The following is a 12,003-nucleotide window of genomic DNA, read 5'->3' as shown; positions in this document are numbered from 1 at the left end:
TAAATAAACTCTTACTACAAACCAGAAAATACAAAGAATCTCACGTGTCGCTAAACTAGTGTTTATACACAACTGACAAATCAGTGTGGCACATGTATATCAAGTGATGTAACGAACTGCTCCGAGACACGAAGGATGAGGATCCAAATGCAGTGCTTTAATGAAAGGGTAATCCACAGCCGTAGTAAAAGACAAGCAAAAGGTCAGAGCACAGTAAATCAGGCTAATCAAACAAACAAATCCACAAATTGACGCGCGTAAAAAGCAAGCGAAATCCGCTTCTTGTGGAAGGGGCAAGTGCATTCGCGTGTAACTTGCCAGACGCTCAATTCGCATAATTCGCGCAAACTGGACGCTCGAATGAGGCGAATTCACGTCTGCCCGCGATAAACACCTCATTCGCGCCGCAGGACCTCCAGACGCGCGTAGGGAATGAATGTGAAAACCAGGCTATAATAGGGCAAGTTAAACAAGGTAATGAGACACAGGTGGATGCAATCAGGGATGATGAGTCCAGGCCGAGAGTTATGGGAAATGTAGTTTGTGAGGGAATGACAATAGTCTGTTGTGGAGTGCCCTCTGGTGGCTCTCAAGGAGACTCCAGCTGGACCGTTACAAGTCTCTCCTGCTCTTTTCTCATCCCCGTTTAATAACAGGTCTATCAACCAGAACAGAAAAACGGCATTCTTATCATTCTGTAAGTTGCACACACGCGTGTGTGTGATGATCACTGTGGGTTTGTGTCTGTTGATTCTGTTGAATGTGATTGTGTCTGTAGACAGTGGCGTCATGCCCATTCAAAGTGAGTTTTACATAAACTTACAAAATAGATACTTTAACTTAGTCCTCAGATAGAGGAGGGTTGCTGCTAGCTCCGTTAAGGTATTTCTGACCCCTCCTAACATGATCCATATCACCCGTCAGAAAACAATTGCAGCGTCTCAGATTGTGCCCCCCCAGGATTTTGGCTTGCATGACGCCCCTGTCTGTAGAGGCTCTTTATTCTCCATCAGCTGATCCAGAGAAGGTAAGACTAACATCTAAAACCTGTAACTAAAACACAGACAGTCAAATGTGCGCGACATTATTGCATTATCATACTCTATTTACTAAGTTCTCAAAGAATAAAGGGGAAAAAATGTGAGAAACAACAAACCCAGACATATGATAACACTGGACGTAACATCAACACTAAAATATAAGTGAATTTAACTCAATGTATATGAGTTTACATTACACTTAAATGGTAAAATAAAATAAAAACAAATGGTTTAAGGCAATCAGTTTCCTCAAATGGTTTGAGTTACCATAACTTATCAGGTTTTTTGGCTTTTTGGCTTTTAACAACATCTGTGATGAAAGGAAAGATTCTCAAAACTTTTAAAGCAGGAAAGGTTATTTATTAAGTTACACATTTAAATATACAGACAATAAAATGGAACAACTGCATACTTTATAGTAAATATTAAATTAATTTTACAGTGCTTACTGCTTAATTGCATATTCCTTCAATTCACAAACAGTGCAAAAATTACAATATCTGCCCTCATAAGACATAACTGCTCACATTCACACATATCTGATAATCAGCAACTTCAGTCACAGTGAGGTAATAAAAAACACGTAATACATAACAGTACGACTGTAAAGTCCACCAGACATTGTGCTGCTTCTAAATTATTGGAGCCGGAGTGAACGAGACCATGGCTGATCGCGACCTTGGCGCTCAGGACCGATGCTGAGTAACGCACGGAGTAGACGAGGTCGGAGTCAGCGGGTTAGTAACGTTAATCACTGATTTGTGTGCATCGGCGCGTGATGTTTCAAGAGCTAACCGCCGGTCTATCAGCTCGGCTTGTCTCACTAAAAGGTCGTGGATCTGTTTCTCAACAGCTTCCAGCTCAGACTGCAATGCGTGCAGCTCAAATGTGTCCTCACCTGCACCAAGAGGTAGACTACTTACATCTGATATATTCGCCATGTTTGTTTGTAAGTGAGTGTGGAGAAGACGCGTTCAGCCGTGATCCACGGACGTAACTTATAAGAGTATCCGGCGTTGGATCACTAATAGGCTTGAGACGCGTCTGCTCAACAGTCCGCGTTGTAACTATGAGGTTTGTGCAGTAGTGCTTCTCAGTGAGGAAAAGTAGAAAATGTTCGTTGTAAGTGAGTTTTAAAGGGAAAAATCAAGAATTATAAATCAAATCGATAGAGCTCCAAAGACAGCAACGCGTTCAGACGCGACGCATGCGCATTCGAATTCCTGACACAGGAAACGGAAGGAGTGTCCGAAAAAAAATTAAAAAAATCACAAGTCAAAGCTCATTATCTGACAGGTGTTTCAGCCAGAAAGCAGGATCGTCACTCATTAAAACCTGTGTGCTATTCGCGTCTGTGTGCTGTTCGTGTTCGCGGGCTACACTCACTGGCACACATCGATCCAGTTGAGCTCGATCCGAATGAAATTTCGACTGGATTGAAAGGGGTGGTTTATTCCTTTTCTAATATGATCGCGAGGACATGTCAACACATGATTGGATTGAAAACCTAAACTGAAAGTGCCATCACTGAACTGCTCTCACATGTGCAGTACCATAGGAAAGTTCCACTATTCATGATGGGGCGATGAATCTTAATGGTTATAGACAGGCCATACAATAAATGATAGAAAACGAATAAGTAATTTATGATTTATATAGGCTTCTTGGTATTTGTCGGGGCCCTAAGCGGTTCCCCGTTGCGGACCTCGCTGAACTACGACCCACTTGCAACATTATACTGTATTCTTATTTGGTCGATTTGTACTCTAAATTGCATAAGGTTTATAATGCTTACATTTATCAACTAAAACAACAGCATCCCGTTCATTACCATCACATCTGAATACATTTTAATGTTCACTGAACAAATCTGAAACAAGATTTTCCAACACAAGTAAACCTGGCCCAGTGAAAAAAAGTATTTAAAATAGCCTATATTCCCTTTTTCAATAGTACATTGCAAATATACTAACAATGTTTTCTTACTATCTTTAAATATATTAAAAGTATATTAGCATCATGCTTTTACCTATTTTCACAATGCAACTTTTAACACACTTTAAAATAATGATAGGCCTACTTTAGGTATTTTTTTATATATATTTTAGAAAAATATACTTGAAGTGAAAATTCTGTTTATTTATTTGCACTTTATTAAAAATGTTACACAAATTTATACACAAGTACACTAAATACACTTAAAGTTATGCTTTAAAACAATTTAATTACAAATATAATTAGTTGTTTCAAAATAGCACACATTCAAGTTAACTAATCATTAACACACAAAGTATTCTGTCTGGCTGCAAGTATACTTAGCATGTTTTTTCACCAGGGTAATGATGGCACAATGATTCACTCATCTTTTTAAATAGTTGTGCTGAACTGGCAAGAAGTGAAATGGCCTCTCTTGCAGCATCTCAGTCAAGTTGCTGTTCATGAAACCCCGTTTCATCAGCAGTGATTTCTCAGTTTTCTCAGATTTAATACAGTTCTGAAAAATCCTACAAAAGTGTGTGTGTGTTGAGCTGAGGAGCGGAGGGGGACAAGGGGACACCGATGACACAGCAAATGCTTCTGATTCAGACTTCTGTTTCTGTTTTATTTCACTCTCATTTAAAGCATCAGAGCTTCCCACAAATGCATGTTGCCAACTACCATTACAAGCAACACGATATATGTGACCCTGGATCACGTCACCAGTCACGAGTCACACTGGTTTATTTGTGGCAGTAGCCAACAATACATTGTATGGGCTAAAATTATAGATTTTTCTTTAATGCCAGAAATCATTAGGATATTAAGTAAAGATCATCTTCCATGAAGATATTTCTTCCGTAAATGTTTCCTACCGTAAATATATAAAACATTTATTTTTGTGAGTGAATGCAGCATAATCGCCAACATAAATGAACAACTTTAAAGATTTTCTCAATGTTTAGATTTTTTCACAACCTCAGATTCCAGATTTTCAATAGTTGTATCTCTGTCAAATATTGTCCTATTCTAACAAACCATACATCAATGGAAATATTATTTATTCAGCTTTCAATTTCTCAAAATCTCAATTTCAGAAAATTGACCCATGTGACTGGTTTTGTGGTCCAGGGTCACATTATGCTTTAAATACTACATTGCCTTGCCATTACTACATTGTTTAAATTAATAAATGTTTATCTAACTGTGATTTTGTATATGTACATTTCTGAAATACATAGCTTAGAGAGTCTCCTCTGATAACAGATCACTCATGCATTTCTGTAAAGCTGGTTTGAAACGATATGCATTGTGAAAAGCGCTAAACAAATAAACGTGAATTGAATTGAATTGAACAATATAGGCTACACATGGTTTGGTAAGCCCACCATAAATTACACAAATATACATGCTCTGCATCGCGAGTCCTTACTTATTTTGAAAAAGTAATTACTTGACGACCACTAAAAGTATGTTCTATATAGTATGAGTGTGTGTAGTATGAATATAATCTGGACGTATCCCAGGGTCGCAACTACCCAGTGTCAGAGGGGTATGCAGCAACAATTTTCTCGCCCCCCAAAAAAACAAAGAAATAAAAAACTGTGCCATGTAGCCTAATGAGTGAGGAACGAGTGCTAGTTAACAGATGAAATAAGTACAAAGTTGTCATTTATTAATAAAATTGAACTATACTTCACAGTGATGAATCCACTGCTGAGTGGACCCCTGTCCGTCTAGGGGGGTTTGGGGGCATGGCCCCCCGTAAGAAAATTTTGTGCTTTTTAATGTTGAATTCATCAATCTGGTGCACTTTGAGAGTTACAAATTAAAAGCTCCAAATTCAGTGTGCAAATTAAACAAAGAAAAATTCAAACCATTTTTAACAGTGTCTGTCTACATTACACTACTACATAATAATAGTTATAATTTTAATCCCATGACAGTAATAGCCATATATTGTAAAACAAATGCACTGAAAAATAAGGGAAACTTTCATAATTAGTTTTGTACTAATTTCTATACTTCACATTAAAGATGTGATTGGGCCAGCCCAGTGTCAATCAAGAAAAGAACCAATGGGCCGCTGATCTACGTGTTTAATGAGAAATGTAAAAAAAAAAAAAAATAAATAAAAAATAATGCTGACTTTTTTTTTTTTGACCAATGCATTACAACGGCACTAACCCAGCGCCGCCAATTAATCAAAACAAAACAAAATGAATGGGCCGCCGATGTACGAGTTTTATGGGCCATTAAGACAAAGACAAAAAAAATAGCCTATTAGATGTATCGGCCCAAAAAGCACGTCGGCCCACCAGGAATCTCCATAGACAATAAAAGAAAGGGAATCTCCTAGCCTACATGCGTGGACGTCACACTTTAAATCCTACCGGTTGCCTTTGACCATCCACTTATTTAGCTGCTGGCGCATCAATTGACATGCCATCTCCTTTTCCCTCTTTCTTTTTCTATTTTTAGTCCCGACAGCTTTTTTGCTTTATCCATCTTTTTCGACTCGTACCTGCTCGCTCAGCGCTCATGGCGCCCCCACCTGCTCGCGATATTATCCCCCCCTCTCTATGTCAAAATGATATGATGGAATCTTATGAAAACCTTACTCTAGCCTGTTAGTCCTCTAAAAAGTTATATAACATTGAGGAAAGGCAGAAATGATTTAGAAACGCATAACAGCAGCTACGTATAGCTACGTATATTTATAAAAAAAAATACCATCGCTTTTGCGCCCCCCTGGTGCTGCGCCCCTATGCACCGCATATAGCGCATATACCCACTTTTTGCGCCACTGACGTATCCCACTGCATCCACCATGTTGTCATTATCATGTGACCAGCATCAGTTACGTCCCTTCAGCTCCATTCACAAATCCTCTCCCGTGACCTCATAGGATAATAAAGTGTCCATCAAATACACCCTTCAGAATCTCCCCAGAAGAAGTAGATCATCCGGGTACTTTTTGCCTATATTCTTTTATTAATGTGAATTCGGACATAATTCTCTTGTCACATACAGTTTTTTCGCCTACTATATAGTAGGGAAGTATGCGATTTCGGATGTAGCTATAGTGTTATGTTAGTTAGTTTTCTCATGATCACAACTATTTATCAGTTATTAATGTCTTCACGAGAAAACAACTTATGTTGAGAGGAGAAATAAAATTAGCGCTGAATGCTTTGTTAATGAGCGTCACCTACGCTCTGAGTTTCTCACGGAGGAGTTCAGGTGTTCTGGAGCGAGGACAGTGAAGGATGAGAGAAGATAAGGCCTGGACTTTACGTTGTGTTTTGTTTATGTGTGCGTCAGTCGTTCGTGGGAGGCTGTCGCTTTACGTTCATTTTGTGTTTGTTTATTTTATAATTAAAGTGTTTAAATGTTTGCAGATTCCTTTATCTTATTCCCTTATCCCTTCTTCCCTTATCAACTAACCTTACTACAGCATGCTATTGCATTTGTGTTACGTACTGTATTGCAATAAAGGGGAAATCAGGAGATGAGACTGCTTTTTATTAATGGGGATTATTAAAAAAACAAGTGAGTGGATTTTTACAACTATAGGCTGTTTGCTCTCACACACTGCAGACACACCTCAGTGTTCAAACACCTTATAGTGAATTCTGCATAATAGGTCCTAACATAATAGCTAACTCTGAAGAAAGTGAGATGATTGTTTAATTGTTTATTTTAAATCATGGCTTTAATCAACAACCTTAATCTTTCCTGGCATTTCTGATGCTAAATATTGGATAAACTCCACCATCATCAGTTCACAACTGTTGAATCCACTTGGATAAGTGAACAAGTGACTAAAATAACTCTACTAAAATATTTCATGATGACCTTTATTACTGAGAATAGACAAACATATGTGTATTGTTCAGCTTGTGTTGAATTAATTTATACTGTCTGTATTTGCAGAAAAACCACCACTGTAGGAAACACCACTGTAGGAAACATCTCTATACATGTGACGGGACAAAAAGGAGAAAACGCCACCCTGCCCTGTGATATTGAGGCCAGAGACATTTTTCATGTTATATTCAACAGTCAGTCAAAAAACATCCTTGTCTGTGAGAATGAAGAATGTAAGAGTGAAAATAGAGTGTTTAAAAAAGGATCATGTGACATCATCATCAAGGATCTGATCTACAGTGACGCTGGAAAATACATTTTAAAAGTCTATTACACTAATGATCAATCAAAGCTGGAGCGACAAATCAGGGAATACCATCTTCAAATTCATGGTAAGTCAAAACTGATCAAACCATCAGCTTTCCTTCAGTGATTGTGCTGGTATTCCATGAATTCCTGTAATCAGAGACATTGAATGTGACACGTATCGCTTATTCAGATTAATCATCTTCAATATGGGGTTTTCTAATGTCTTGCATTGGAATATTGGAATATTATACCACAGATTGCATTTGTTCCACTTAAATCTATATATGTGTTTATGGCCTTGACTGATTGACACCATTATAACATTGACTGAGTATAAAGTGTATTTCTGTTTCTCCTCAGATGAGATCTCTGTGAAGAAAGGTGAGAAAGTAAAGATGGATGTTCTGTTGATCAATGCTGATAAAGTGGAGAGAAACTCTAGTGAAGGCTGGACAGAGGTGTGGACGAGAGGTCACGGGGTCAACAGAGATCGACTGACTGATCGTGATGGAAATCTGACCATTAATGAGTTTACAGCCAATGACACTGGAACATACAGAGTTCTGGACTCTAATAATGAAATCTTTATCACACAGTCTCAGTCACAGGTGAGAGAAGATCAGTGGATTTTTATTTAATAAAACACAGCGGCCCCTAATTTAATAACAAATGATCGTTGCGACGGAAGCGAATCAATCAAAACTAACTTTAGCTGGAAAATAACTTTATTAAAGAACCGCTATAAAGCAAAAACAATCTCTGTTACCTTAAATTATACGCTTATCTCTGTAAAGCTGCTTTGAAACAATCTACATTGTTAAAAGCGCTATATAAATGAAGATGACTTGACTTGACTTGACTTGGATGAGGAGAGATATTTGAGCTGATTTTACAGCTGAGGTTTATTCATCACAATTTGAACAGCAAATGCTAAACTGTTTGAGTAACATTTGATATTCTCTACAGAATCTGGTACAGAAACAAAGAAGACAGATGATCACAAACCTAAAGACACTGGACATAGTAAGTAAAACAGGAGACATTGAGAGCTTTACAAAATCTTTAAAGGAACACTCCACCGTTTTTTGAAATAGGGCTTATTCACCGTCTTTCCTACATTTAGATAAGTGTCACAGTGTCTGGTTGTGTTTCCCCGGGTATCCACTAGATGTCCTCCTTCCCCCACGGTGTCATTCACAGGAACTACCTTTCCCACAATTCCAGTCTGTGTTATTGCACCCAGGTGTTTGTAATCTGTTTACCCAGCTGTCTCTCGTTGTCATCTCGTCTGTTCATGTATTTAAAGCCCTGTTTGTCCCATGTTCTGTGTTGTATCGTTGTTAATGTCACACCGCGTCTGTTTCCTGTGTTCCCTACCTGAGCCTGTTTATTGTTTTTGTACTGCCTGACTGGATTTTGGAACCCTGCCTGTTTTTGACCACGACTTTGGATTACCCTTCAATAAACCTCACTTTACTGCACTTTGGATCCATCTCGCTCTCTTCCTTGTGCGGATCGTGACAATAAGTGGGCAAACACATTTTTGTCTCAGTGCATGCATTGTTTTAGTTTGGAAGCGTCGCGGCTAGCTTAGCTTAGCTTAGCATAATGAATGGAATCCTTTGTTGCCAGCTAGCATGTCATGAGTAAAAGTGATAAAAAAAAATATTAAAAAATACTTCTTGTGGCCTGCGTATTCACAACGAGTACAAATAGCGATGCAGATTAAGACTTGGTGATTTCCTAGGCAGATATTGACTTGGGACTATATAAGGGGGAAGCACAGGCGAAGCATTGCTACTTGGGCGCAGAGATATCACACTCTCCACCAGTTTGTGTTGGCTCTCATCCTCACGTCCTCAGGCTGTTGAGCGATCGCAACCTACTCCTCCTGTCGTTCTGTTTCTAAAGCACACAGCTCCTCTTCTGAAAACTCTGGTTCATAGAGGTATGGTTCTAGATCTTGACTGTCTGAGAAGTCACCCTCTTCGTCTCTCACAAATTCCCCCATGTTCATCGCCATTCACTATGTCTACTGTAGGAAAAATAGCCGGCTACTATTCACGCTGGTATGTTGATGGAAGTCGTGGGATTTCAGGTGTTGCGTGATATCTCTGTGCCCAAGTAGCAGTGCTTCGCCTGTGCTTCCCCCTAATATAGTCCCATGTCAATATCTGCCTAGGAAATCACCTAGTCTTAATCTGCATCGCTATTTGTACTCGTTGTGAATACGCAGGCCACAAGAAGTAATTACGTGTGTGTTTTTTTTTATCATCAATTTATCATCAACTCGTCATCAATTACTCCATCTAGGTCAGCCAGGAACCTTGGTGTGGTGATTGATGATCAATTGAACTTCACGGACCACATTGCTAGAACTGCCCGGTTCTACAAGATTTGCCTTGTACAACATTAGGAGGATCAGACCCTTCCTATCAGAACATGCTACTCAACTCCTTGTCCAAGCGCTTGTTTTATCCAGACTTGACTATTGTAACGCTCTCCTGGCCGGTCTTCCAGCTAGCACAGTCAAACCTCTGCAACTGATCCAGAACGCCGCAGCTAGAGTGGTCTTTAACAAACCAAAGAGAGCACACGTCACTCCTCTCCTCACAAAATTGCACTGGTTGCTAGTTGCCGCTCGCATCAAATTCAAGTCACTGACGTTTGCCTACAGAAAAACCACTGGTTCTGCTCCCTTTTACTTTAACTCTTTACTTCAGACTTACGTGCCATCCAGGAACTTGCGCTCTGCAAGTGAACGACGTCTTGTGGTGCCATCTCAAAGAGGCACAAAATCTCTTTCTCGGACCTTTACCATGACTGTTCCCTGCTGGTGGAATGATCTGCCGAACTCAACCAGAGCGGCTGAGTCCATAGCCACTTTTAAGAAACGGCTGAAGACGCTTCTTTTTCGACAGCACTTGATCCAGTAATACTAACACTTTCTCTACTACTCTATTCTATTCTGTTCTATAACTATAAAAAATAAAATAAAATAAAAAAGTTGCGTTAGATTAAACTGAGAAGGGTCATAGCACTTGCATTTTGTTGTCCTACTGTTAGTTTAACTGCTTCTATTGTTCTCATTTGTAAGTCGCTTTGGATAAAAGCGTCTGCTAAATGAATAAATGTAAATGTAAATGTTATCACTTTTACTCAGGACATGCTAGCTGGCAACATAGGATTCCATTTATTATGCTAAGCTAAGCTATCGGCGCCACTGCCAAACTAAAACAATGCATGCACTGAGACAAAAATGCGTTTGCCCACCTATCTAAATGTAGGAAAGATGGTGAATAAGCCCTATTTAAAAAAAAAAACAGTGGAGTGTTCCTTTAAACAGTGAGTTTAATGAAGAAAAAAAAAACATAAAAAATGCGTTGTCTTCCCACCTTCCTCCTTCCAGCTGCAACGTTTTGGATTTTGTGTGTTGGACCGCCTGTGCTTCTGCTGGTTTTGGTGGGTGTGATTGTCTTTGTTGTCATCAAGAAACACCAGCATCTGAATGAAGGTTTCTAGTCGGTCGATTGGGGAAGAGGAGCTCCTGAGGGCCTATAATAATCTCTCCTGAGGGCCTATAATAATCTCTCCTGAGGGCCCGTAATAATCTCTCTTGAGGGCCCGTAATAATCTCTCCTGAGGGCCCGTAATAATCTCTCCTTAATAATCTCTCCATAAACATGACATAACAGATTAATCATCAAACTTAAGAAACTACTTAGCTTTATACATTAAACTGTCATGTGGTTGGTTTTGACATTGGCTGTCATGAGGCCATTATAACTGTGTCATGAATATATTTCCACTTTTTTTTTCAGTATTCCAGTATTATTTATAATATAATTTGACAGTATTGACACTAAATGACATTTTAATTACAAATTCAATTTGTACCACTGAAAAAAAAGTGGTCAGAAATATAATGTAATGTTAACCCATAAAACTAAGTAGTTTCTTAAGTTTGATGATTAATCTGTTATGATTCAGGATGGATGGCGTGCTCAATTCCTTTTGAGTTTGATTTTTGTGCTCTTCGGTCCAAGGTAGAACATCTAAGGTGCAGTGTGGAGAAAAAATCGAGGCACTCCTTAATTAAAATGTCTTTATTGAAAAAATGACATGTCCTAACTGGACAACTTTAAAATGCCCACGCGTAGCGGCATGGGGCCTTCTTCAGGGCATGTCATGTTTATGACACATTTATGACAGGTCATGATGTTTTGGTTTATGTCAAGCTGTCATGACAAAGACATCTCAAACAATGTCATCTCTGCATTACAAAACGACTCCCCTTCTTACACCAAAACGACACTTAATGACAGTTGTCATAAACATGCATAAAACCTCCTTCATATTCATGACGTGTGTTATGTCATGATTATGACGGTGTCATGTCAGTCTTATGCACACCCCTTCAAGTAAAGTGTTACCGAATATTCATATTTTGGAAAAAACAAATTTACAGGTATAAAAATCAACTTTAGCTGCTCTAAACATTATGCATGCTCAGATTGTATACTCATTAATGGTCAGATTGTACGTATAGAGACTGGAAGGGATATTTTGCGGGTTTTTTTTTTTTCTTTTTCTTTTACAGTCTATGGTTTTCCCCTATTAAGTTTGGTGGCTGCCTTTGATTTCCCTGAACACTGTAACCCACGTTGGGTAGCCAGCAGTACTCTCTTATTTTTACCGGGTTGTTGACATGTATGTTCACCGGGGAGGCTTTATTTCATGTGTGCAACTACTGTCCTGGCACTATTTGTGTAAGCGAGCGTGTGTGTGAGTAAAGGGGTAGGAGAGC

At 38.9% G+C, this 12,003-nt stretch overlaps 1 protein-coding gene and 1 long non-coding RNA gene across 5 annotated transcripts in view; one reads left to right on the top strand and one right to left on the bottom strand.

Annotated features, from left to right (window-relative positions):
* The window catches only part of LOC307163780, a 274,817-nt gene that overhangs the window by 44,058 nt on the left and 218,756 nt on the right, over positions 1–12,003 (bottom strand). The gene's annotated exons all lie outside the window — the stretch shown is intronic.
* Positions 1–12,003, top strand: part of LOC307163660 (uncharacterized protein) — a 115,278-nt gene that overhangs the window by 46,815 nt on the left and 56,460 nt on the right. The gene's annotated exons all lie outside the window — the stretch shown is intronic.

The sequence above is a fragment of the Squalius cephalus genome, assembly GCF_949319135.1.
Source record: "Squalius cephalus genome assembly, chromosome: 8".
Classification (NCBI taxonomy): Eukaryota; Metazoa; Chordata; class Actinopteri; order Cypriniformes; family Leuciscidae; genus Squalius; species Squalius cephalus.
The sequence above is the reverse complement of the archived record's forward strand: the minus strand, read 5'-3'. Positions and strand labels throughout refer to the sequence as shown.